At 38.5% G+C, this 25,621-nt stretch overlaps 1 long non-coding RNA gene across 1 annotated transcript in view; it reads right to left on the minus strand.

Annotated features, from left to right (window-relative positions):
• Positions 1–744: 744 nt before the first annotated feature.
• LOC144075695 (uncharacterized) overlaps positions 745–25,621 on the minus strand; it is a 37,243-nt gene continuing 12,366 nt past the window's right edge. Inside the window, exons 2-3 of the long non-coding RNA XR_013300605.1 lie at positions 19,862–19,931; positions 745–1,537 (exon numbers count right to left, since the gene is read on the minus strand). This is a non-coding gene — a long non-coding RNA (uncharacterized LOC144075695). The remainder of the gene's footprint in view (positions 1,538–19,861; positions 19,932–25,621) is intronic.

Here is a 25,621-nt window from a genome sequence, read left to right on the forward strand (position 1 = left end):
ATTGCTGCTGGTTTGACACTCCTGGCCATCACCCCGGTAACACCAATGCTTCTCAGACCTCTAACATTTACTCTACGGTGAGACACAAAAACACCAGCACACATTCACACGTACACATAAACAAAACGTGAACGCAAGTAAGAGTTATTTCAATTCTGACAAGTCTTTTCCTCTTTCACTTTCTGACCCTTTACTTGTATTTGTCTTTGTCTCTTTTGCATGACACACCTTTATATACAATCTGAGAGTGGTTCTACATCTGCTGCACTATAATATTATTATTTGATATGGTAAAACCATATCATGAAATAAGACAAAGGTCACAGGTATTATAGATATATTCATGTATCTCATATTGGAAAGAAAGTATAGAATTTTTACTACCATGAGCCTGTAAAAATCCCTTTGATATAGCTGTAGCTATTGTGAAAATACTAGAAAAATAAACAAACTGAACTGGAGCACCTAATTATGTCAACAATGATACACATTTAAGATATTCCATCATACCTACAGTATGTATATGTCTCACAACTCTTTTTAAATGACATACTTGGGCAATTGTAACATTTTTAAGGTTGTTTTACATCATTGTAATAAGCCCACAGTCAGTTTTTATTGCAGAATAATTGATTTATTTTGGAATGTATTAAATTTTAATTAAAACTTTTATTTAATAATTTGATTTTTACAAAACAGTATAACATTTCTCCATTGACAGTGATGTTGGCTGAGGTGGTAAAGATATGCCATAAAGATTTTTTAACTGACTGAACTGAAGGATGTAACGTGATGCTTCGATGCTGGCGGCACTTAAAATGTCACTCAAATGGTTATTTTACTGGGTGACAGAAGCGATTTGGTTGCTGTCACACAAATTAATCAGATTTTAACTGGGCTCCTTTCTCCCCTTTCTGCCTATTTGTGTGTTGTACCTAGCGTGTAGTAACTCATTAGCTAAGGTTGTTGTGTCCTCTGGCCTCCAATGTCTCACCAACAACACAGAGTTCAGAGGTCAAATACCCTTTGGCCTCCTCTGCCGTGCTTTGTTACCCCTTCCTCTCATCCTCCTGTTGTCTCCATCTTTTATTCTCCTTCTTGGAAGATTTGGACATTTTCACCAGGTGCAGTAAAATAGTGTGAAGTGCAGTGAAGTAAAAGAGCATGAGTTGTATAGATATATCTGTGTGTGTGTGTGTGTGTGTGCTGTCAAGGGTTAGGTCAGTCAATGAACAGCTGAGAGAGGTGATTTAGTCTGTATAGAAGTAGCCCAACTGTCATAACAAAGACACAATCTGACAGCGGTCCAAACCGAGACAAAGAGGAGTCATACACTGGCCCCTGAGAGGCACCCAAAGACAAAAAACACACACCCGTACTTGCACGCGCACCCACACAAACACACTTATGCAGACAATAGGGAGTCAGCGGAGGGCTCCCAGAGGTCTTGTGGAGGTCCAGGGGCCAGACAGAGTTCCACAGAGGTGTCCATTACAAAGCCTGCCAGACATTACTGGACCACAGTGAGCGAGATGTTCTTCTCATCCATGTCGCCCATCACAGTAAAAACAAAATATTAATGATTAAATACGTTAGGTAAACTTTTCTCCATGTCTGACGTCAATTCTACTGTGTAGCTGGTTACAAGTCAAGGTTGTACTGTTTTTTTTGTCCAGTCAGGTAAAATAAGAACAAGATAGAAAATTGATGGAAATAGGCCCACCTTTGTTTTAATACTCCGTGGATCGATTTCAATCTTTACTGTGACAATAACAGCAAAGGTCTTGATTAGTAATTTCAAGATGATGAGAAAATAAGGACTTTGTTGTTCACTCTGTGAGAGAAATCAGTTCTTTTCCCTCTCTTCTGTTATGTATCTTGTGTCTTGAAGGCCTACCCAACCACATTGAAAGGGTAAGTGTGGTCCATCTATCCCATTAGGGTCCGATTAATCAACCTTTTCTTCAGAGTCGAGGAGCGTGATGAGGAGAGGCATAGAGCCTCCTGTAATCCATGGACCCCCTCCTCCTTGCCTCCACATTGCAACCCATCCACCTGCTGTGGCTTTGTCTGTGGCTTTGGAGGAGCTTTGGCTTGAAGCAAAAAGCCACCATTGACCACACAACATCTACACAACTCCATTCACTTGAGGCATAGATGGTAAAAAAAAACACTTCTCGTCTGGGTGTGAATGCCATTGGAGATGTCTTTGGTTCATTGAGAAAATTGTTGCAATTTTTCCAAATCATTGGAGACAAGCTTCATATGATTGTATTGCCTTTATATTCCACTCAAAGACTGGATGTGACTGCCTCTATTTTCAGACAGAAACTACAATTATGCATGCATTTCCAATTTCCTGTGTGTACCAACAGGAGAAGCAACACTGAGGATTTCAGACGCATATTATATGGAAGAACCTCCAGTTCCTTAGGCTTAGGATACATTAAGCAATGTTCTCAGCATCATTTTCTGCTCAGAACAGGAAATCAGATACTTGTGTTCAGCTGCAAAGGTCTTTCCAAGTATTATAAGCATACAGGAGAGGAGTTGTGTGAAACAACAGTGGATAGCTCCAGGTTACCAGAATTCAAGGATTTCCTTTCACCATTCAGGCCATTGTCATTTTGACCCATAAGAAAACACACATTGGGAAATGTAATTTTTTTCCGGTCCTGTTTTTTAGTGCCCTGATCTGCGTCATTTCTCACTGTCGTGAAGACTCAGCCAAGGGGTGTTTACTACAACTGTGTACTTTCTCGGCTGCCCAGGTACTGCGTGCCAATAAACAACTAATAAAAATGTTTGTATACTTCTTGGTGGCAGTAAAACGATTAACTCCTGCCAACCTGAACTCCCAATTTGGTACTAATGTAAAACGCCTTTCTTAACGTGGCGGTAATAGAGTTTCTACTGTGTTCAGGTCTGCTTTTTGCATTTCAGATTTACGCTCTGTAATGGCAAGCCAATCCAAATGTATCTTTTAGGTGATTATAACTTTTCTATGATTATAATAACAAATTGGGTAACCTGAAAATAGTCTGATTATAGCATGGCTCTAAAAGCGTTTGTATACTGTACCTGAGACTCACACACAAAGCACTCATATGCACAGGAGCAACCTCGGTCATAAAACCACTGGGCTCCAAAGAGAAAAGCCTTGTCAAACTCTGCCAGGGTCCTTTTAGTAATCCTGATGGCTTTGCCACACACACACAAACACGCACCCACCCACACACACACACACATACTACATACGTTGGTGCTTGAACACACACAGTGATGTTGTATAACCCGCTGGCTGGGTGTTAAGGCCAAGCAGAGCTACTGGCGACAGGTCGGGCAGAGGAGATGGCTTACAAAGCCTATCATACAGTGGAATGCAGTCTGGGGCACCTGATCATCAGACCCCGCAGCGCATGTTTGTTTGTGAACATGTTCACTTTCATGTATTTTGGAATGCGTGTTGATGTGCGTGTGTGAACTCCCAGAGAGGGCACTCATAATTGGGGCTTATCGCCTTGAAATGGTAGAAGGAGAGGTGCCAGGGCAGGATTGGGACCGTCTGACTAGATCTGCATTTGGTTGTGATACTGGTAATGAGTCATTCGGATCCGTATGAGGAAACTTGAGTCATATATTTGTACTTGGCCACCACATAATATCTAAAAATATCCTTTTATGTGCAAATCAAATCTATTCCATGAATCAGTTTTTATTTGACTGAATGATGTAGTGGCAATTAGCCATTATTTTATTTGTCAATTCTAAGAAAAGATTCTTGTTAATATAAGATGAATTTGTATATTTTCTAATAATCTGTTATTGTTTCTTTTAAAAAGTTCTGTTAACTTACGCTGATTATAATATGTAACTCAGAAGACATTGATTATTTCGATTACAAACAATGTAGCTCTATTTATCTTCTGTGTCCATGCGAAATAAGTGCCAAAACAAGATGAACAATTAAAACAGTTTTCCACTAAATGGAGAATAGGTAGCTTGGAAGATGACTGAATGGTAAAAGGTAAATATAAAAAAAGTCATTGGAACAAATGATGCTGCATCTTAACAGCTTGTGGTGTAAACTTGTCTTTTAGAAATGTGCAAGTAAAAAGAGAACAATAAAACAAAACAGAAAAGATTGATTGATCATTAAAGCAAAATCTCCCCTCATATTCTATGAACGGGTGCCACAGAACTTTAGAAGGTAAAGTGACATCGCACATCTGAACAGCCTCAGTGTCTTCCTTGGCCACGTTAATTCACATGAAAACACACTAGGACAGTAGACAACCCCACCCAAGGATGACTACACTAAGTGTCTGGCTCCAGCAGGCATGAAGAAGACCATCTGGTGGATCAACCCACATAAGGCCGGACAGCATTCCAGAATGGGTTTTTCAAGGAATTTGCAGAGCAGCGCAAAGATTTCCACACTGACATTATTTGTCTCCAAGAGTTTCAAAGTGACAGTTAATTGCAGTTCCTAAGAAGCCACACAACCAGTTACAATAACTATCAGCCATTCTTCCTCCTTCCCTCAACACTTTGTATTTTGTGACTCAAGAAGATCCATTGCTGCTGCTCTCTACTTGGACACCCCCTGCCTGGATTACTAAAAAACGAATATGTGCACAACCGTTTGTCAGCTGCTTGCCCGAAAACATAGTCACTTCGAACCCAATGTATCTCTCAGTAACTGGGTGCTACGTTGGAATACCACAAAGCTTATAGGGCAGAAGCCGATGCTTCAAGAATATCATGATGATGGGGCCCAACTAGTGTCGTTGCTCATACCCCTGCTCTTTGGTCTGTTGACTAATTACTGTATTCAAATAAAAAACGAAACAGTCTGCATTTAACAAAAGTTGCTCTCATACTCCTAACAGTCTCGTTATCCACATCTCAGAAGACTTTTCCTGGAATAAAAATACAATACCACTGACCAAAACAGCTCAGTCTCACATCTCTTGCTTCCACAGACTAATATTAACCAAGCCAAATGGTATTATAAGTTAAACCGGAAACTCAAGTTGTCTTAAGCCAGTCGCTCATATAGACCATATTAAAGCAAACTGTGTTCAGTGAGTACTGCAATTGGAGAGCCTTTATTCAGGGGGGTAATACAGTTAAATCTGACAGGGGATCAGTCATCAAACACGCAGTGTGGTCGTTGTGCTTTCATCACAATTGATCTCGTCAGGTTAGTGTGCATGGATATAGGGAACAACCATCATATTTTGTGTTCTTGGTATATTTTGGATATTGTCCGTTGATGGTGCATAACTGGATTTTCTTCCCTGCATGTCATCTAGACATCTGCTAAATTGTTTTTATAGTTCTCTCTTCACATGATAACAGCCAGGACTGTCCACAGTTGAACGGGGAGCCTTTTCGGACACATCCTTGGATTCAGTCAGAAGATGCCGACCCTGCAAAACGTCTCAGCAGTAACAAAATTTCTGGCCATACAGACAAACTGTATTGGGGTGGAAGCCATTAGTGTGGTTGTAATTTAAAACTTGCACAGACATCAGGTTGCAGGATAAGTTGATGCTGACCACCATTGCTCCATTTCGAGCAAGTCATATGGAGACATACTCCACCTTAGTATATGACTACTTACTGCATACAAGGTTTATAGCAGATTTAGATGAATGTTTCTGTAGGCATTCATTTCAAGGTTCAACAAAAACAAACGACCCCAAATCATATAAACAAATTAACAGTGTTTTCATTTCCATCATGATTTACACTATTTTGCAAATAGTCTGAGTCGAAGTCCTGCTGTTACCACTGTAAAGATTACGACCGATTTTATCCTTTTTTTGGAAAACCAATTCACTTTGCGATTCCTATAGCTACATCATGTCACGAATTAACAAAGATATATAGTAGTTTTCAAAATTGACCATCATATTGGATTGGATTGGATAACTCTCGCTTTCCATGAATTTGCTCTCTGTTAAATAAGGCAATGTCAACAAAAACATGTTTAAAGTAAGAATGCAAAAACAATTTGGTGGCATAGCTATAATCTCTATTGCAAACCATCCGAGACAATCCGGTTAGTTAGACTATTGCAGAAAGAGTTCTCCATGCCAACTGACTCAAGAGGCATATGTCGTACTGCATTGTAAAACATTGAAAAAGAGGAAACTGAATAAAACCTAAAATGGTTACACCACTTTTTAATTGACACTGAGCTATCAATGTTCCCACCAAGCAAGTCCCAAAGGATCACACATTATTATTTTGCCCCATGGTCAAATTCTGTCATTACCTTCTCCTGTCCCCAATATGATTATGATGAATCACACTACCAGTAATAATTGCCCTTCTCCATTTATATGTTCCTTCACTCATCTTCCATGGCTCCAGATGACTGTCTGGTGTTCAGGGCACAAGACAATAAGATCCAGATGTATGATCGATAGTGGACAGACAATGGTCATAAGCTATGAGGCATTATGGTATTAAATTACAGATATATGGTCTGCCTTGTAGCTGTGTGGGTGATTAATGGGACATTACTGGTAGTGAGTGAGACTCAGACATAGGGGAATAGCTTGTATATAGAATATACAAGGAATGGTTTAAAAGTATTCCAAAACAGAACCCAAAAGTGTAAAATTGGAGTTATAACAGTAAACATATTGACTTTCTTTGGCAAAGAAACTGCAACACTGCTGGATGCCAGGATTTAATGAGGAAATTTGGCAACTCAATAATACTTCATAATGGTACTTGCTGGGTATAACCGGAATAGTTAGACCCAGGGTCCTGTATCTCATGGTTCAACATATAGAAGTATTATCTTAATACATATTCACACATTAAACATAGAAAACTATTATCTCCGCCTTTTTTTCACGCCGTTCCTTTCATCTATTCTTCGTGGTGTCTCGTATGTATTTCTCTTACACTGACTCATTTTTGCCTGTGTATCAGAGAGCAGTACTGCACTACGTTATGGCTGCGGTGTCATATGCTGAGCAGATGTGCTTTTATGGAATATCTGGGTGGCTCGCATGATAGCTTTTGATAAGCAAAAGATCACATCTGACTGCAATAAGTACAGATTTGAGGTTTTTTTTTCTTGCAATGAATCCGCCTGTTGGCATGGTCTAATAAACAGTATGGTGCGGAGAGGCCATCAGAAAGATTCATTATATACATGTATATTGTAACAGCTAATAATATGCAATGTTTAAAAAAAATATGTTTCTTTTTGTTTTAAGACAGATCTCTTTCTGGAAGTTTATTACTCATAATATGCATAATAATGCATATTAGGAGTAATAAATAGCATTCCCTTCACCCAATGTATTTATGTATTTATCATCAACCTGTTACCGTATTGCATTATATGTGAAAAAGGGGCTGTCCTCCAAATGTGGCGCTTGCGTGTGTGCGCATGCATACGTCTGTGTGCGTCTGATATGTTTGTATGTGTTGGTTCACAGTTTAACTAGCTGTGGGTGTTTTGGCTGAGTGTATGTTTTGGCTTGCGTGCGGCCTCGGGCAGCAGGAAAGGAGGTGAGGGTCACTATGTGTTTTGGGGTCACATTGTGGGTCTCGCATGAAATTGCCAAGTAGCCTCACACATTCACAGACAGACTGGTTCCGCAAAGGTTCCAGTTAAGTGGGATCATCGTTAAGCAGGAGCAATTTTTAGTGGTTCATCACTTAGATGTGACATTGCACTTCTTTCGGGAGGCTGATGGCGTGTGTGTGTGTGTGTGTGTGGCTGCGCATTCATACTAAAAAACTGTGTATGTGGATTTTGCCACCCAGGATGAGGCTACTATTGAGAACATGCCCCAGGGCTCACTGTGTAGAGGCATCTGTGTTTAGGGTGATAGTGACGGAACGCTTTCTAGTTTTGTTATCTTTTCCAATTGTGCTTTTCATACAAACTAGTTGTTGAACCTGTGATGGTATTTGTGCATGGGTACATGTGAAAGGATCGGTAGCGTTGGCTATGCTGGATGTGCAATTTCATATTGGCACTTATTTCTGTATTAGTGGAATAAGTGTGCATGTGTATGTGTGTGGCATGTGTGTGTGTGTGTGTGTGTGTGTGTATATGTGTGCTTTGGGCCTGTAGGGCAGATTTAGCATGACTGATAAGTTCTTAACATTGTTGAGCGACACCTGAGACACCTAGCTATGCAGATGGATATCACTCAATATGTTATCAATAAAATCTCTCCCCTGTTATTCTTTCATTCACACTCAAATGTATACACGCACAAACACGTCATCTGTGCACACATTTACGTGCTTAAACACAAATAAAATAAACAGGAAACAATGAAATAGGATGAGACAGCAAGTGTGTGTGCATGTGTGTGTGTCTGTGTGTGTCTGAGGGGTGCTTGCATGTCAGGTCGGAATGTATGTCAGGCAGGTGAAAAATGAGGAAACTGTTTTGTAGACAAAACGAGTGGAATTAGTACCACACACACTCAAACATCTTTCGACCATTAATGGGCTCATGGTAAGGGCTCTCTAAATTTATTGCGTAAAAAAATGCCAGGGATGTTTAGTTTCACTTTGATACGTTATGGTAACCAAAAAGAAAATATACCTATAACACTGAGAAGTTCTGAAAGGGACACCAAACTATTTATACATTGCATGTGTGGTATTCAATATGCCTGTTATTTTAAATTGTGAACATAGTCCAACTTGAGGGAACATTTCACCTAAAATGATACTATGCACGGCTTGCTGTTTTCTTGCATTATAAAATGATACTAAACAGGCAGTTTACAGTTTTTTCTATGAACATTTTAAATGACGTATATAAATGAATTTGACTAGTATGAGCATAGTCCCTTCTGACAATGTGTTGTATTCGGTGTGTGTCAGACTGTGGTATTGTGTCAACAATCCGCAGACGTACAAAAGGCAGACAGATTGAAGGCAGGAGAGGTTACTAATTCTCAACAAATTGGCTTCTGGTCAGGACACAGAATATCGCTGATGACAGAGGCACGTGAGTGAGGCAACATCGAATCTGCTTTTACTCCAGCCTTTTTTTCATCTTTGCTTCCAGTATTTTTCATTTGAACTTGCTTTTCTCTCACCCATCTTGCTCATTGACACATTCCTGTCCTAGGTTTTTTCTTTATGTATTTCCAAGCGGGCCAGTGATACTACAGTGACACAGGCCCATTCACTGGCAGACACCTGACACTGAGCCACTACGCTCTCACACAGATTAACACTGGCATTTATCCATGGCTCTCATATGATTCCTTCCATCTCAACCACAATTACCAGCTTTCTTTTTGTCCAAAATGTGTTTTGCTATCAAATTATACTAGATGTCTTAAAATAAAAGTACCGTGACATCCTCAATTTTCCAGAAGGACAAACTGCTCTGAATTAAATTGCATATAAACCTGTGGAGAATACTGACGAAGCTGCTCTCCATCATAGACAACACCTGCACCCCTCTCCGTGTACTAGGGGCTCAGAGATATTTTTTTTCCTGGATCGTCAGATGCTCAACTATTCACACTCGCATTCCCTCCTATGAGAATGAATTAGAAATAAACTATACATTTTTGATTGGGGGAGGAACTAAGATACACAATGTACAGAGAAAACAATAGTATAATAAACTTATATGTTGATAAGGAAACTTAACATAATAAGCGCTGGAAGCACGGCAGCAGACAAAAAGGCCATGCAGAAAGTGATTAACACTGCCCGGAAGATCGTCGGCTGCTCTCTGCCCTCACTGGAAGACATTGCCAGCCCTCGTTACCTCAGCAGAGCTAGGAACATCATCGGGGACCCATACCACCCTGGTCACAATCTGTTCCAGCTGCTGCCCTCTGGCAGACACTATAGGTCCCACAAAGTACAAACAAATAGGCTTAAGGACAGTTTTTTCCCCACATCCATCAGACCTCTAAACTTGCGGTAACACAACACACAATCCCTTCTGTGTAATAACTTCTGTGTAATAACTTGAGGTAATATAAAAATATGTTTGGGTGGTGATCTGCTTCCTACTGGCTGACTGAAGGTAAGTGAAAGACAGTGAGAGGTAAGTGATCCGCTCGGGGGGGTGATGCGATGTATCCATTACGGCAGAATGCCAAATTACGAATCCGAAACTATCACTTATTAGGTCTTTTGCCGAGAAAACGCACCTTATGGAGAAGCACTACCAATTTCGTCATACGCAGTTTCTGGGTGTGATGACAATTAGGCTTTTTGTTGTTGATGATGACGACTACAGGACCTATGTCCGATTATTATTATTATTATTAAGGGACAGAATTTAAGAAAAACTGATCTTACTCTCTTTTATACTGTTTTCAGTGTTCAGAGGAAAGCGCTCTCACAAATGCCCCTTTCTTTCCCAGAGAACATGACATTAAGTGCATTTTAAAACACATTTAGTCATACCAAAGGAAACCACAAAATTCAGGTTCAAACCCTCCACTTCAGAATTTCGAGGCACTAACCACTTGGTAGACCTGACAACTTTTAAAACAATTAATTTGGAATTAAGTTTGCTGATTAGTCACAGAGGCAGCATTGTGAAGTCATCATTAGTATGGCTGCCTCGCAGTCGCCAATTTAAAGACGACAAATGTTTTATAGGTGTGAATTGTGGGTTTTCCTAAATGCACCCTGTGGTTGGCTAGAAGCCAATCAAGGCTGTACTACCATCTCTCTCACAAAGTAAGCTCAGATAGTCTCTGACTCAACAGCCAACATGCCTAGAAGATTGATGAATATTCATAGCAGACAGGTGAGAGACACGAGAATTCCAGTTATTTGGTAAAAAGCAATGATTCATCAATATTTCACTGTCAGACACTGGGTCAGTTTGAGCCACATAACATAGGCAGAAACTGGAAATGAAAACACATGACTGGGGATTCTCTCTATGGTTCATCAGTCTGTGTCTGTCTGTTAGCACCTGAACCCTCTGCTGAGATCTTATCTCTCAATCACTGCATGGAGTGCATTCCTGTCAACTACACACACACACATACACACACACCTGCATGTTCAAGGCAAAACATCAAAATGTGAAGAACCGCAGTTCGCGCAATCTCACATTACGCTCAGTCGTGACTGCAGTCACTTATCCTCTAAAACATCTTTTCCACATTTTTTATTTCTATTCTCATATAAACAACTGTTTGGCACGTGTGCATATATTTGATACCTCTTATCAAAAGTCACCAAAATAGATCAATCAATCCAGGGTGGCAAGTGAGCCTGTTCTTGATCGAAATACAATCACCAAAGTTGGTGAAAATATCAAAATACAGGGGGGCATTTGAGAGAAAACTTTTCTATGTGAAATACAAATGAAAAAAAAACATTTTTACAATTATGTACAGTAATACCTCGACATACGAGTGCCCCGACATACGAGCAATTTGAGATATTAGTAAAATTTCGAGCAAATATTTATCTTGAGATACAAGACAAATTTTGAAATACGAGCATTCAGCGGACGCGAGAGGCTGCTCATCAGAACATCATGGGCACCGTCTTTCTGGTCGCAACTTCCTCGCGTAATGTCTCTACGAGCACTGGGCGGAGCGTTGCCATTTTTCAGTGTTTTTTCCCTTTAGTCAGTGCGAAGGGCGGAGCTTGTTCGCTAATACAAGCGGAGTACTACTTCTTGGGCAAGTTGGCAAGTGGTTTTTCTATTGTGAGGACATTTGTGTGCATCATTTTTTTTTAGAATTAAGTTGACTGTAAGGTTAGATTAAACTTATTTTTGAGTGTGTCTGCATCATAATCCAAGTTCATTTAAATTTGTTTATGTTATGTTCCGAGCACGTTGCCATGCAAAAAGTCTTGAATGATGCCGCTGAAGGGTTTTGCAAACTGAAATATTAGTTATAATTAAGCAAATTGTACATTCAACTTTTAATAACCACTATAATAATTTTAACCAACAATCACATTTATGTGGTTTATATTGATAATTAGTGTTGCCTAGTAGAATCGTGAGCAGTACCCATATAGTAGTAGTACTTAAATGACATCATTAGTATCGGAATGTACGAAGAAATATCTCATTAAGGGTTGTAAATGTTAATTCTTGCTCGCATATTTTACTGTATGTCTCGTTAAAACATATTTGGTAAATGAGAGCCTCTGAAACTGTTGTAACACTTAGACAGTGTCTATGCGCGTCTAAGAACTACACAGCACTTGTCAATCACCTCAGCCTGATAGGATTTCCGTGGGAACCAGTGCACCATGGTTGACAACTTTCACTCAAGTGAAAGCAGTTCCTCCATTGGGTAAAACATGAACAAACGCATTCACACAAACACACATGTGGACTCACACTCAACAGACGTGACTGATGAGTAGCAGTATTATAGTAATAGGGACCCCACTAGGCTACCCGAGAAGAATATGACCTGCACTTTTCATACTTGCCGCGGTCCCTGCTGATTTACAGGGAAATGCCCCGAAGTTAAAACATAATCCGACCCTTCAGCACCTCCTGCTCTTGCTCACTCTTGTGCACCCACACAGGCACACACAAGTAGTACTTCCAAACCCGAACATTATTCCCGTTCACCTGTCACATTTGCACAGTACTTGAATGTACTGTTTGGATTGTTGCTGTCAGACAAGTAGCCATTTCACAACACTCTATTAAGAGGTGTTCTAAATATGGGATTAATCTAATCGTTAATTAGGGATACGAGTATTCCCTATGTATGAAAATGTCCTTGGCAATTTTTCTTGAGCTCATCTCCACTACTTTAATGGGAATCACTTGTATATGTCTTAGCTCAAGTTGGAAAAATGTGCCTGTGAGCCAGTTGCTCTTCTTGCGGAATTCATAATGAAGTGTTTAGTAGCTCTGTGACTATTCTGGAAATTAAACTTAATGATGAAATATGTTGTGGCAGCCTGCATAAAAGTCTGTCTGCTTTGTTTAGGCGAAACTGAAATAAGCCTAGGCTGTCATCCCACTTAGTTTCATTTGGACCAATATTGTGAAAATGTTCTCTCAAGTTAGTTTTTTTCTTCATTTTATTTGAGCTTGTTTGTAAAGTACCATAATTTGCACACGTGGGCCTAATTATAAAATAAATAAACAAAAATGCAATCAAAACCTTTGACATGTTTATAACTAGAGCATTAGATATAGAAGTCAAAGAGCAATCTAGGTGTCATGCAGTTGTAATTCATTTCTGTTACATTTTCACAATGTGCCAAAATTCAACTGAGCTTCAGTAAACAAAATCACATCTGTATGAAATTAAAAACCATGGGGAATCTAATTGGATTGTGGTCAGCTACTGATGAGAAAAACTTTCTGCGTTTTCTTTTCTATCTTGAATGGACCTTTTGGGGCCTCTTTCAAGACATTTGACAGTAACTTTGAAGGTATCTCAAAATTTCCAGCATCAACCTCAACGACTGCTAATGGAAATGGAAAGCTGCGATGTTTCATTATATTAGATCTAAACACATTAATAATAAAGAAAATCTTGACTACTGATATGAGCCTGAAAATTTTTCAACATTCATTTGATGGAATTATTTTAGAAAAATGCCAAATGCACAGTATTTTATAGGAGTTCAATGAACATAAGGTACTCAATTGTGATAAGAATTTTTGTTTTGCTTATCTCTATCACGTTTAAGATTTAATCTATGTAACCTATATAACCTTCCTCCAATCAGCTGCCAGGCTTATTTATTTATGTATTCATTTACTTATCAACTTATTTATTACCTATTTATTTATGTCTAAAATGTCTTTTCCTGTCTGTATTCTCACTCTCTTGCTACTGTGACAACAAAATTTCCCGAAAGTTATCTAATCTAATGTAATCAATTTTATCTTCCAAAATAATAAATTTTCTTCATTCCTTCAATGCTATTCAGATCCATTCCTTTCTTTGGAAGTAAAGAAATCAGTTAAAGCTTGGTGATTGTTTTCAGTGCATCTTCATTCCATTTAACACAGATACGCAATGTACAGATGACTTTACAGCATAGTCTATATAAATGCAGACTAGAAAGAAGGCATCCAGCTGGGAAGTAACGGGTGGGACAAGGGAGAAGATAAGATACAGCTGGACAGCAGGACTGACCTAACAAAATCTTATCAGTGTACGAAGAATTAAGAGATTTTGTGGGGACACCACCAGTCCTACCACAGACCACATCCCTCTGTGGTATTCTAATAAATGATAGTTAGAGTAAATGAGCTGGCTGATGTTAAATAGTTATTAAGTCTTTTTCACATTTAGTTGCTTCTAATATTGCAATTCACACTAGCAGTTTTGTTCCAGTCAAACTTTGCCTGCTCGCATACATTGACTGTACACAGTAGTACCTCCAGAAGACTGTTAAAAATCAGTTTTTCATTAAATTGCTTGTCATTATAACGCCCATAGTTTTCATCATTTTTCCACCCAAAACATGCTCCTTTCAAATTGCTGTATGTCAACTTTCCTCAGATGTTTCCCCATGTTTGAACCTGCACTCACCAGTTTTTCATGTCCGTTAATTTTCATTGGTGGTGACAGGTGGACAGCTTCTTTGCAGATTATAAATTTTGTGCTTCTGGATTTGGCTAAATTCTTGTGTTTTCCTACACGATTGTATGACAAAGTAGAAAGACAAAGCGAAAGGCAAAACTGTGATTTCTACCAGGTAAATGTGATGAGCTATACAGAGAATCTGTTCATGGTGCAAAGGTGGTCTTATTCCCAAATCGGAATTCACTGATATGGATTACTTCGATTTGGTCCCCCTGGATTTCCGAGCACTGTGGGAAAACCCTGAGTGTGTGTGTGTATTTCTGTGGGTTTTAACTCTGTGAGAAAGGTGTGCCTGTGTGCAAGAAGAGGTCTTGTTCAAGCCAAGGGCACAATACATCCTTTTCTCTGTCATGGTCAGGTCCATGGAGTCATATTAAACTCAATCACCACAAGCCAGCGGTGTTCTTTACACATGCCAATCTATACCTGCTTGTGTATGTTAGCTTGCTTAATTACTTAACTTTAACTGTTGATGTATGCTTAAAAAATATATTATTCAATATTCAATTTTTTTTTTTTAAATAATTCACAAAAGCTTCAACGACAAGTCGAAAGCTGTTGTAATCTTGTGCTAAAATCTGTAGGACAAACTTTCTGGTGAATGAGGCCCCATTTTTTTTAATTGGTGGGACATTACGATGCACCTACTTTAACATTAGTCACATACTGAGGGAACTAATTTGCAGTTTTGTGCTAGCAGTTGGAGTTGTTTAAATGAATGCCATTTGTAAGGGATGGTGTTTGCAACTAATTAAAAGAACCCCACTGATTTTTCATTTGTACGTTTTGTTATTACCGCACATATTGATGTGTGTTGCATGGACCTGATTTCAGTGATTTGATTAAGTGAAATCTATTGGCAAGGATATCACAGCCTGGTGGTTGTGGATAAAGTCTAAGATATTGGATTGCAACAGAATGCCTTTTCTGACCCTTTACTTTTAAGTTAAGAGGTAGAATGTAACCACCAACGAGACCCCACCAAACATATTTATATTGGTGGCAGCAGCTGGAAGAGGAAATGAAAATACAATGTTTTTTGTTTACCTGGCCAACACAGGCTTGAAAAATAACATGACAGAGACTTATGGCTCATGAAACAAAAAAGTAGAAGGCACATTTTTTTCCCAGTTTCTTTGAACAGGATCTCCTGGGAGATTTGGGAAATATTCCCAGGCTGTTACAACCTTCAGTCTTCTGTTTGTTAAAGTCTTTTAAAACGAAACAATACTAGTTGAAAAGTCCTGTCCTAAATCCTATTCTACATCAATGGCATGTTTTGCCATGCAAAATTGGAAGCTTTACTTTTTTCAACGGGACACCTTTTTTCTAGCAAACAAGAGGCTCGCTGTTTTATTTATCTGTTATTTTATTTAGCGTCTAAAATATTAAATTTAAGAAATTAGAAAAGAAAATTAATAAAATTACACTTAAAAACTCATGTTTTGTGTATAGAATAGCATAATGGACAGATTTTGATCAAATGAATCAATTAATACGAATTTATACAGGTCTACGTCGGTTAGGGTAGTACTTTGTTTCAAACTTTCACTTGATCTTAATAGTACTATAATATTTAATATTTCTGTGGTAGCCTTCTCACCCATGCAATTCCAAATCGTGGTCACAGGTGTAAGAGGGGCATGACAACTGCTAGAAGAGTTTGACAAGAACTATCCAAAAGTTTGTCTGTTATAACTATCAACATGAATTGAATCCTTGATTATCTTTATAGGTTTCTGCAACTGGGCTCTTGCTAACATGGCGGAGTAAGAGTAGTGTTTGTATAGAGAGGGAGAGTGATGGTCCACTACTCATTTGATTTACGGCCTCCTTAATGAGTCTCTTTCCCTTGTGTTTGTGTCTTAGAATATCACCAGAATAATAAATGACTTTACTCAAGTACCTCCTTAAATTTAATCTATTTCTCTGACTGACATGTAAGCTAACACTAAAGTTACACATGGACATACAAACTGCAAGGGAATGTTTTAATTGAGAATGCTGGCATATGTTTACGATGAATATGCATTCATTTCATTTCATTTCATTCAACAATGTTTTCCTCAAACATTCATTCCACTCGTAAATCTTTCTTTACGATTAAATACCACTGCACTGTTCTACCTGTGCAACTGTTGTAGTCATTGGTTCTTTTTATATTGTATTGTAGATTAGTGGGAGAAATGAAAGGAATAATGTCTCTCATCTCATCTAATTTTCTTAACCACCTCATCCTCATTAGAGTTGTGGGGGGTGCTGGAGCCTATCCAAGCTGACTCCAGGCCAGAGGCGGGGGACACCCTGAATCGGTGTCCAGCCAATAGCAGGACACAAGGAGACGGACAAGCATGCACACTCACACCCATACCTAGGGGCAATTTGGAGTGTCCAATCAGCCTACCATGCATATTTTTGGAAAGTGGGAGGAAACCGGAGTACCTGGAGGAAACCCACACAGGCCCAGGGAAAACATGCAAATTCCGCACAAGTCGACCGACCTGGATTTGAACACAGGACCCCAAAGCTGTGAGGCCGACGCGCAAACCGGGGCCACCGGGCCGCCCGGGAATAAAGTTTTATGTGATATTTATTTACGGCAGTCATAAGCATTGAGTATTTCCTAAAGTTATTGTGGAGAACAACTAGGAAATCTACCCAGAAAATCCTGGAGTCATCCACCAGTGTGAGTGTGTGGAGGGGGGCATATGGAGGGGGACTGTTTAACTTGGCATAAGTGTTTGTATGGCATGCCAGCCAAGACAGACATTGAGACCAACCTCACACCACATCTGAAGCTGCTTCCCAATGGCTTTCAGCCGAATGGTCCGAAACCTTCTCAGAGCCCAGGCAGTGACCTGAGTTAGCCCACAACGTTTGTCTTGCATAATATTTATGTGTGGTTTCTTCACACCTGTTTCATCTCTTTGTTTCCCTATGATTTTATTGCGGTGCATAGTAGATTTATGCTGCGGTCTTCAAATTGCATTATTAAGCAAATATGCAAATCTTCTGTCATTTTTTTTCATATCAGTATGTTTTGGGATCGGATTAGCTTTTGTAAAGAATATGCCACCTAGTCTCATGCACGAGTACATGTGTACTGAACATGAGTAAAGCTTGCTTGCTCCACCCATCAAAGAAAGACTCGTGGACACTATTTCCAGCCTTTTTTTACCAGTTCATCCACTAATCAAGTTTGATTTATTGAGTGTGTGTACTCATGTGGAGATGGATCTGTTTTAAGAGAAATCTAAGGTATGCGGCTCAAGTCCTTTGTCATAAATTCTCTCTGTGGCTTTTAAGCTTCAAGACCTCACACTAAGGAGGGCGTAAGAACTGGGAGAGGTCCGTGTGTCTGAAATATATTCACTATACGTTTTACAGAGCTGCAATATATAGAAACTGTAGGTTGTAACTGAGAACCCTAAGACTGCTAAGGGGATTTTCTTTCTCTGAAGAGTGGCTCGTATGATGTCCTGGGGTGCTGTGTCCAGACCTGTGTCTTTTACTTTTTGTGTTAATGCCTAATTTTGAAGGTGCGGAACAAATTACACTACATTTGGTGCCGCCCTATTTTAGGTTTAGTTAAAACTACAACCTTGAGAAAATACAATTTATTAAAATCCACAAAAACTGATTGGTAAATGTATGCCATTTCGTATGCAATCTTCAAGGAAAGAAACATTTAAATATTTAGAAAGACAAATAAAGGTGTTCAAAATTGAAGAAGGCTCACAGCTTTATGAATATGCAATAATATTGATTTAACACTACAGTACAGTATATAATACAGCACAAGAGCATTTAGACATAGTATTTGAATTATTATTACTGTACCCTTCCCAGTTCCGTATTCTACTTCCTTCTTCATTACTTTTTTCTTTCACATCAACCTCCACCTCCATTGCCTTACTCTTAAAATAAACTGACTTACCCTTCTTGTGAAATTCAATCCTCCATAGCACAACACTGAGAGAAGTACACCTCATAAAAGCCCTTGGGGCTTTACTCACTTCAAACACGGGCAACGATTAAAAGGTCATGTCTGTTTACTTACAACCCTTTCTGCACCTCTTTAAGTTCCCAACACTTCCTAATTCAATTACTAAGGGAAGCTGTATTCAGGTCTGAATTTTTATGAAATACATGACGTGGAAACTCCCCCAAACCTACATGCATGCATTACACGCTGTGGGGTGATTTGTGGGACTGATGAGAGATTAGATCTCTCTATTTTTGCAGTTTCTTGTTAATAAGTATTTGGTCAACAATAACAAAAATGTGTTGCTGTGATGCAAAACATGTTCTTATGCAATTTTCATTCAGATACCATAGTTAAGCTGACAGTTAAAAAAATAGGCGAAAGGCAGACTATACCCTAGACTGGTCGCCAGTCAGTCATAGGGTACACAGAGAGACAAACGACCATCCGCACTCCCAATTATACCGCCACCAGTGCGAATGGAGTCCACACCTGCTTGCATCGAAGCCAGGCGAGTGAACCTCTACACCAGGGGTCGGGAACCTTTTTGATGGAAAGAGCCATAGACAATTCATATTTTTAAATTTTAATCCTTGAGAGCCATACTCGGAATTTAAAAGTCAACATATATGAAAATGTGTGCTTTTTTTAGTCACTTCACCACTTTTAAAGAACAAAAAGTCTCTGAATTCTTTTGACAACATTGTTACGTTGTTGCTAATCAGTGAGTATCAATGAAAATATCCATGCAGAAGAGTGTAATGAAAAAAATAATTCCATAGTTTCCATATTTTACCCCACAAGTTAGCGGAGAGCCATATGCGCCCATCAAAAGAGCCATATCTGGCTCCCGAGCCACAGGTTCCCTACCCCTGCTCTACACCACGAGTCAGATTTAGCTTAAAAGTAACCATGTTTAAGAGAAAAGGCTAATTTCTACTCCTAGACTAAAACGATGTTTGAGCTGATTTAATTTTAGGTCACTTGCACTAAAGTTAAACTAAATTGTTATTTATTTGACCTGTTTTGCCTTATGCAAAAATCAGTTCCAAGAGTTAAAATTTGAGCTACTTTACTTAAGCATAGGAAAATATAGTTTTTAAAAAAAGTCGGATTTTAAAATCAGTGACCAAAAGATTTATAGAATCAGTGAGAAAATAAGATTTAAAATATGAAATGCAATGTTTGTTGGATAAGTGATTCATGAATGATTTTTCACATAGAACCCCAAAACAGAACTAAATTATAGTATATTTAAAAAAAATAACATCTGAAAAAACACATGGAATAAGAATCAACTTACCCCAGACCTTTCGAATGCATGGTTAATGGCTCACAAGACAACCCTCACGTTGGTCCAGCCTCTTGTGTGTCTTCAAATGACAAAAAGAAATAATCAAGTTGTGACATTCAATTCAATTTATAGCTTTGCTCTTCAGTGTTGTAAAGATTTAATTATGCTTGGGGTTGGTTTGTGTGGATAAAAAAAAAATCTGTGGATTGCAATACTCTTCATGAGTCTTCAGTTTTTGTATAATGAGAAAAGTCAACATTACTCATTTTGTATTTAATTGTAAGGAATTTATGTATCTTTTTGAGGCATTTAAGTCTTAAGAAGAATGAAAGACACTGGTTTTAGAGCAAGTAGTGGATGCCTTTCTTTGTGGGTTTCCATTTACATATTCTTATTTTTCTTGTACAAAGTATGTATAGATCTTGCCTTCCAATACATATCAAATATAACCATACTCTACCAGATTTAATGAAAAACCTGTTTGAGAGCTGGACCAGCTACAACGGCGCACGTCTGTATTCAAGCAGCCCTTTGTTGTACCCGGCCCAGATTTAGTAGTGGGTTGCGGGTAGCATACGGAGCTCCAACAGCCCACAACAGCTGAGAAAACACTGCTCATATGTAACTTGGTAGGATGCTTCAATGGTTCATATTAGCTTAGCTGCTGTTTATGCTGTGCAGCAATAGAGTAAATATTAGTGTGGCACTAAAGTGTTTTTTTTTACATTATGATTTTTATAACCATGGATACCATTTACCAAGTTTGCACGACAATTTCAATTGTAAGGGGTCAGCATGTTGTTAACAATGTGCTATTCTCAATGTTGGAATATTCAATATTTTAAATGTCAACTCTTTGCCCTGATTGTCCGTCGGTGGTCTGGGTGAGAAGCGCTTTTCTAATTGTGCTGCCCTCCCAATATTAATTGGCATAGAGGGAAAAGGAAAAGGGCAGTGCTTACATAACAAGGCACGATGTCATGTCGCATGGTGATCAATTTGAAAATCCACTGCTTGCAGAATGCATTCTCTCACAAAATGCACTCAAATAAAAAACCTAGTCAGATAACACACTTAACCCAGTACACTCTCTCCCATTATCAACCCATCTATTAAATAGTGGAAAATGACTATAAATCCGCTACAAATGCCGTGTTTAACATTGTTGTTGACTTTGGGCTCCTTCCATCAGTAGTTGGCACAACGAGTAAATTGCATGATTTGGCATGATTTTTATGTCCAATGACCTTCCTGACGCACGAGGAGCTTCAGTCGCTGGCTGTTGTGCAACGAACCTGCGCCTGCTGCTTGGAAGGCAAGCAGCATGTATCACTCTACTACCAGTGCATATCCTGTGATTAGCAATATTAAAGCCAAACCAAAATTATTTGGCCCTAAATGCGAGTAAAACCACAGGCAGTTAACCTCTCAATGCACACAAACACACATGCTGCTCGACAGTCTAGTAATAAGGAACACGTTGTAGCTGGGCCAATCCAGCAAAACGAACCTTGTGTCTGAGTATCTTTGCACATTTTGGCTGTTGCTGTTAGTCTTGGTTGACTTTTCTATCTCCTTTATTGATATGGAACTGTCACCACCTTCTTACTGGCTAATGCATCTGTGTGTTCTCACAGAAGGGCGCGGCGCAACAGTGATGTAACATTCCCGGCCTGAGAATTCAGTTTTAAAGGACTAAAAAGAGGATCAGAAAAGGGCTGGTTTGTCATTAGTCTCTCCATAATTATACCCACATATTTAGAGATTATCTGCAAAACCAATTATGGACCGTATTAAAGTCAATATTTTTAAGTGGGTTGGACAGTATTAGCCTTTCGGGTTGTTTCTAACAGAGAAATTTATGGCCACTGAAGATAGCCTAAATCTCATCCAATTGAAAGGAAGAAATAACATGTGACAATCTGACTTGCGGTTTTAACTGAAGAGTTCCTTTTTTTATATTAAGAAGAGCAAAAGTTTTCCCTTTTCTCCCAGGTGGCTTTCGAGTATAAATCTTATTGTTTGGATCATTGACCACATGAGATATTGTGTTCTTGATACTGACCCCACCCCATTAAGATTTAGGAAAAACAAAAAAGCGAGAAAAGCAATAGTTAAGTTCCTCCTAATTGTATTTTATTTGTTTTAGTTTTTGTTGCAAAGATAATTAATAAGTAAAGACTTAAAATGAAATTACTTTAGCCAACATCAGCAAAAAAGGTTTCTTGGACAAAGGGATTTTCTTGTCATGGTCTCCAGTAAGAGACGTACTCCAGGATTGAAAACAAAGTGACTTGACTGAAAATTGTCACAAATCTCGGATCGTACGTCAAGTTGAGAAAACTCTGCCTCGGCCCCAATAGAATCGTAAACATACTGAATATAGGAACTACACGTTGGGCTCAACACGGACATTCACACACCAAACCAGATGAGGTCAAAGCTGAGTGGTTCATTCATGAGGAGGTCCTCAGGGAGATGGGTTGTGCCCTGCTTCCTCATAAAGGAGGATTTATAGAGTGTCCTGCAGCGCGTCTCGCCATTTGACAGCTCATGACCTGCATTACACATCTATCTCTGTCTCAATTCTAAACAGTCAATATATAACAGGAAAATGTGCAACCCCAACTTGCCACAAGATTTTATAATTACTCAAATCGCTAATATTAAATTGATTGAAGACTGTTGTCTGGGAGTTAGACGTACACAAGTGTGAATGGTTGTCTCTATATCATGTCGATTCTTGTGATTGGCTAGTGATCAGTGTAAGGACATATGAGAGACGTTTTAGGTAAATGCAGAAAAAAAACTAATACGCATTGGCATGTGTTCTGGGATTCAACAAGATGGTGGTGATTTATTGATATAATTGTTAATTAACATTGCAAATAAGTAAGCTTGATAGGATATGGGGTCAACTTATATAGAGGCACTTGATGATGACTAATCAGAAAGAGAACTACATTACCGACACATCAGCTCTACTCATCTCCATATTAAGTCTCAGAAAACTGATTTTTTTAAAAACTGTTAGGTACATTTTTATAGTGAGTTCATAAAAGCAAAGACATGCGTGTTTAAAAAAAATGGGTGTTATATCAATGGAAAAAAAGCACCCTTTGGACCCTTGAAATTTGCTACATACATTCTAATTATCAAGATGCTAACTTGGCATACATTCACAATAAATACCTTGTTGAGACCTTGAGTTATGCTAATCAAGACTGAAAGGTTTGCAGACATCTGGCCAACTTTTAATTGAGTTACTAATCTTTCTGAAACCAAATGTCTGCAATTATTCAAGAGTTACTGCGCCTTGCTATGCACTGCTCATGAATCACTATTTAAAGTGATTCATGAGGAAGGTAGCATAAATATGATACAGTATTTCAGACTACGCGTGAATGCAATTAAAATGTTATGAAAAGAACAGATTTAATTACTTCTACAGGAGTCAAGAAGCATGTGTCTATAAAAACAAATTGCGATAAGGATGGCAGTTTTATAACACTGGATTAGATCAGAGTTTTACGCAGGACTCGCTTAGTTCATGAGGATTAATAATGTGCTTTCTTTCAATGCATCTCCAAGGAGAGTCAATACAGAAAAGAAAGGAATCCGCAAAGTTTCACAGGACAGAACAGATACTATCTAAGACTCATTTATAACTTATCAGTCACAAACAACCCAAAAGTTAATGCATTTGTATTCAGTAGTGGAGCAAATCACCATATTTCAAGAAAGAGCATATAAACAATGTACATTTTGAGTTGTTCTTCGCAGGCAGCAATATACCAGGCTCTAAACTTACCCTGAATCTCTAAAGTTTATGCCATTGGCAGTCCTTGCTTTTGAATTACAAACTGTGGTTTTATTGGATGTGATTGAAATGCTTTCAACTTTAAGTGGCAATAAATTTTGTCTGGTACAAAATCTATCGTGCAAAACCACTGTTTTGCTGTGGTGACCAATGAGGGGATAAGCAGAAAAGTCAGTCTTATAACAGTATGGATCAAAACCACAAGAGTAATGGACTGCATCCACATTTTTGATTGATTTTCTCACTCTTTTGTTGGTGCCTGCACATTTTTCTATTAGGTTGATTAAACGCTCTAGGTCATTTTTTTTTATTAGGACAGATGGACGGATGAAGGGACCGACAGTCAGAAAAACATAGTAGTTAACTATACCATATGACATTGATGCCTGATGAATTATAATGCCTTACTGTCCATTGCTGTCAAGCGTAACATTTCAGCTTGTGCCATAATTTTGTTTGGCCTGTGTCATTTCAGAACCCTTCATTACATCATGTTGAGTCATTCTGTGGTGCTCTTTTGCTTACTGCTATTTTCCTTTTGAGAGACCCATCTTCAATATGGCTCTGACTCAGTTTTCCCAAAAAAATGATTTGGTTGAACTCCTGTTGAAGGGTTCATAGGTTCTATTTGCATGCTGGGCACAAATCTAGACTATTGCGAGGCTAGACCAAGCAAAATTTGGTTTGAGATCATGTTTTTGTAGCGCAAGGGTGCTCAAGCGGGCTACTGAGGAAATGACAGCCGAAATGGTCTACCCATATAGAATTTTTTTCTAACAGAGGTGACTATGAAATATACTATGTGATGAGTCCTGTAGGAAATAGGAATGTAAACAAGGAATTGTGAAGAGAAGCAAAGGAAAACAAAGAACTGTGGGCAAATTTAAAGGGGAAACAGGTCAGGGGAAAAGATGGCATTTTTTTTCAACAGTTTCTTAATGCCATTCAGTTGTTCTGGAATATGCTAAGAGCAGCACACTGACACCATTTGCTTCACTATCTGTAATGCAGTAGATTCATTAACTAAAGGATAAAGTTAAGAAGGTGAATTACAGTTTGGAAAGTAGAAGAATTGTAAAAAGCAAAGCAAAGGGGGAGTTGAAGTCATTACATTATAAAATTGTTTGTCTCCAGTGAAACATGTAGGAAGGACTAATAAAATCGACTGCAGGCATCTCCAAATCACACCCCCACAAGTGAGCCTTGTAAAATATCAGTATATCTTATATTCACCCCAAATTCCGTGACCTGTGAAGTAGAACAAATGAAACGTGTCTTCTCTCATTTTTTTTAGCTGGCTATCCCAAACATAGTTTTAACGTTACTTGAAAAAAAGTAAACAATAATGGATATTTATTTATTTATGAACTTATTTATTACCTATTTATTTATGTCTAAAATTTATTTTACTGTGTCTGTATTCTCACCCTCTTGCTACTGTGACAGTGAAATTTCCCAAATACGGGATGTATAAAGTGATCTAATCTAATATATAGATATTTTATTGTTTGTCCATACATGTTACATAGTAAGAATGGGCAGGTTGCTGACAATAAATGAAAAAGAATAACAATACAGCAAAGTACAGTGTAAAGTAAGGTGTGTGTAATCTTCAAGATGACTTGCATCCGCCTTCCTTCTTAACATTGATCTCATTTTCTCCTGTATGTAATTGATATTAATTGCATTCTTATATAACATTAAAGAATGTTTGCTTTCATGTTTTTATAATTCATCAAATTTATGGAGCGCATACCTTTCCCATGTATGTATAGTCATACTTGAGTGCCGCTGCTATCTGATGGTATGTTTTACCTCTGCCTGCAGTGTGTATCTACATAAACAAGGGATGAGTTGTTTGTGCAGATTCCACTGAAAAATAAAATGTAAAACCCCTAAGTGATTAGGATTAGCTTAATTATTGACTGATTAGTTTAACATTGGTACTT

The sequence above is a fragment of the Stigmatopora argus genome, chromosome 6 (genome assembly GCF_051989625.1).
Source record: "Stigmatopora argus isolate UIUO_Sarg chromosome 6, RoL_Sarg_1.0, whole genome shotgun sequence".
In the NCBI taxonomy this organism is placed as follows: domain Eukaryota; kingdom Metazoa; phylum Chordata; class Actinopteri; order Syngnathiformes; family Syngnathidae; genus Stigmatopora; species Stigmatopora argus.